The following is a 2,926-nucleotide window of genomic DNA, read 5'->3' on the forward strand; positions in this document are numbered from 1 at the left end:
AAAATAGATTTGGGACCTGGGGCCTGTTTCAGAAAGGAGGTTAAGTGAAAACTCTGAGTTTGTTAACCCTGAAATGAGGGAAACTCTGGGTTTTCTGTTTCAGAAAGGGAGGTAAGTTAAACCTGAGAAAGCAGAGTAAGTCAAGCCCGTTTCTGAAAGAGAGGTAACTTATACTCAGAGTCAGTTACCATGGCAATTTACTCTGTGAACCTAACCTGGTCGGGAGCAGGTTTTCTTCAGAAAATCCAGAGTTTATTTTGGTCTCCTCCCCTTTTTTAAAGAGGAAGTGGTGTTTAAACACCTCATTGATTCTTTGGGGACATACAGTATTCATTGCACACATTTCAGTCACGTAGAGCGCATCAAAGGGAATGAAATGGCATGTCCTTTTATGGATGATCCTGTTTGTAAAGCCAGGTAGCTACTCTACTCCCATGATGTGCTCAAGGCTTACCTGCTTGAAGTATGTTTTTATATTTCATTTTCAGCTGCTGCCATGTTCTTTTGATGCCTGCAGGATTGCACCTATCCATGAAAACTAAATTAGGTTTAATAAAATACTGTTCTTCCAGTTTCACCTCTGATATTATAACAGTTGGGTAAGTTACTCTAAAATAGTTCTTAATTACTAACCTCTTACACCCTAAGGGGGTATAAATACATTTCTGCCTGACAAAAACACACAAAAGTAAATAACTTATAGCCTCAAAGCTATTAGATTTAAGAAGAAACTTTTGGTACGTCTGTAAAGGTAAGATGTCATAGAATGGTTTTCTGGTGTCAGCACCATTGTAGCTTTGACCCTGCCTGAAATATTAGGGACAAAATACAAAATATTTTTGCATTTTTTGAACCTCGCCAAAATTTTCTTTGAAATAAACATTGCAAAACACTACCAAAATATTATTTATAGCACAAAAAAGTAGTACAGACTTTCAAATCTAAATGTTGTGTAAAAATATACCAAATTTGGACTCAATCAGATGAATCATATTTATTTTAGAATGGTATTAGTGAGAAATTTCTTAGGCGGAGAGGCCATTTTGGCACATTTATCCATAAATGTCACCAAACTGTGCCAAATATGTTTTTTACATCAATACTGGGGGTTTGGTAAAATTACGAGGTCACGTAGCAGCTGGACCCGCCGGTGGGTCCGTAGGGTTCAAGGGGCTAACTACAAATTTTATCTTCAACAAGTCTAATTAGATTAATGTAATAATTACTGTCTCTAGAAAGTATTGGTCTACTTACTAATTTGTTTTACTTACTTATTAATTACTTTCTAAATCCCAAATCAACCTCAACCACTTGAACAATACAAGGAGAGACAAGAAACTGCACCTCTAATGCTTTCAAATAAACAATATTCAATTGCATGAATTAATCTTAAATTGACCAAAGTGTTTAACTAGAGGGAGAAAGTTCAAATCAAAATATACCTTTTAAAAATTTGATATTAAATCCACTATTTTTTTATAGTCTTTAATTTAATTACAGTATTTATATGACTTAAGTAACTTAATTCATTACACCCAACACTGTATAAAAGTAATTAAAATGTAAACTTACGCATTGACTCTAGAAGCTATTTTCACCCAAGCTAACTCTCTCTCCTTCGCCGCTGCAGCTGTGTTGCTTTTTTTTTAAAATACATGTTCAAATTCTGCATATGCTTGCATAAGCACATCCAGTTCTGCTGGTGAGAAATATGCACACCTTTTTTTGTCTGACACTGTTGCCATAGTGAATCGTAATATCTGTGCTCCATTGATAATGGCTTTTTATAGCTGTGGTGCACGCGCTTAACTCAGAGTCAGTCAATTTAGAGTTGATTGAACTAACTCATTTCAGCTGTTCTGAAACCCAAAACTCAGAGTTTCCAATCTCAGGATAAGTCAACTCAGAGTTCAAGTTTTAACTCAGAGTTGGTTGACCTTCCATATTGAAACAGGCCCCAGCTCTTAAATAGTGTTTGTGTGCATAAAAGCCAGGCCTAGAGTAGATCTTCATACACGGTGGAAAATAATACATGTGCAATTCAGCAGAGGTCAAAGTGCAAAAAAATGTATACAAAATGTTTGTTTTTTTATTTGTGGCAAAACAAAATATATAAATCCTTGTTATTTTTTTCTTTTTCATTATGTTTTGAGTAAATATTGTCATTATTTTATCCATGGCTTAGAACCTCTTCTTTCAAAGCCTCTCACAAGCTGCTAGCTGCAAGCACAACTTACTAATTGAAATGTAGCGAATCAGAACTGGTTTGCACATCTTGTCAGTTAAATGTGCAATCTTTGTAGATAACACTCACTTTTCCCCCTTTTTCACCAACACCAATTGTTTTTTCAAAACAACAACTAGCTTTTTTAATCCATGCTCAGGACGGTCATAACTAAATAGGGCTGAAAAAGCCAGTACCCGTACTGAGAAAAATCATTTAGTGCGGCAGGGTATTCCTAGAACTAGGGCTAAATTAATTAAATTCCCAAATTGTTATGATATCTATGTCCATACATACGAAATGTGAATCTTAAAAGGCTCTCAAATACACACACATTATTGTCTTGGTTTATGTCAATTGGTCCTTAAGGCTCAATGTCCTGCCTGTTTTATGAATCTCCCTGCCTCCACAGACCTGAGTTAAATAAATCAGTGGTTATCAGAGCCCTGCAGTACATGCTGGCTGCTTGATCCAGTTTTACTTGAGCAGAGACACATCTAAACCATGTGTGACAGTGGCTGCTGAGGACAGAGTTTGAAAACTACTGGTTTAAGTAGTGAGGACAATGTGTTGAAACCTATTGACTTCCATTGCTTTTCAGTAACTTCAACCCTGTCTTTGCCTTAACCCTGACATTTCCCCTAAACCTATTACCAGTGCATATGTCATCCCATCCTTAAGCAAAATATGTATACCTAAACC

General features: G+C 36.1%; 1 long non-coding RNA gene across 1 annotated transcript; it reads right to left on the reverse strand.

Annotated features, from left to right (window-relative positions):
• Window positions 1-507: 507 nt before the first annotated feature.
• LOC107085417 lies at window positions 508-1,635 on the reverse strand. Its single transcript, XR_001481260.1, has 2 exons — window positions 1,179-1,635; window positions 508-633 (listed from the first exon to the last, which is right to left on the reverse strand). It is a non-coding gene; the product is annotated as an uncharacterized LOC107085417 (long non-coding RNA).
• Between the last annotated feature and the right edge of the window lie 1,291 nt (window positions 1,636-2,926).

This window comes from Cyprinodon variegatus, unplaced genomic scaffold, assembly GCF_000732505.1.
Source record: "Cyprinodon variegatus isolate N-32 unplaced genomic scaffold, C_variegatus-1.0 Scaffold124, whole genome shotgun sequence".
Classification (NCBI taxonomy): domain Eukaryota; kingdom Metazoa; phylum Chordata; class Actinopteri; order Cyprinodontiformes; family Cyprinodontidae; genus Cyprinodon; species Cyprinodon variegatus.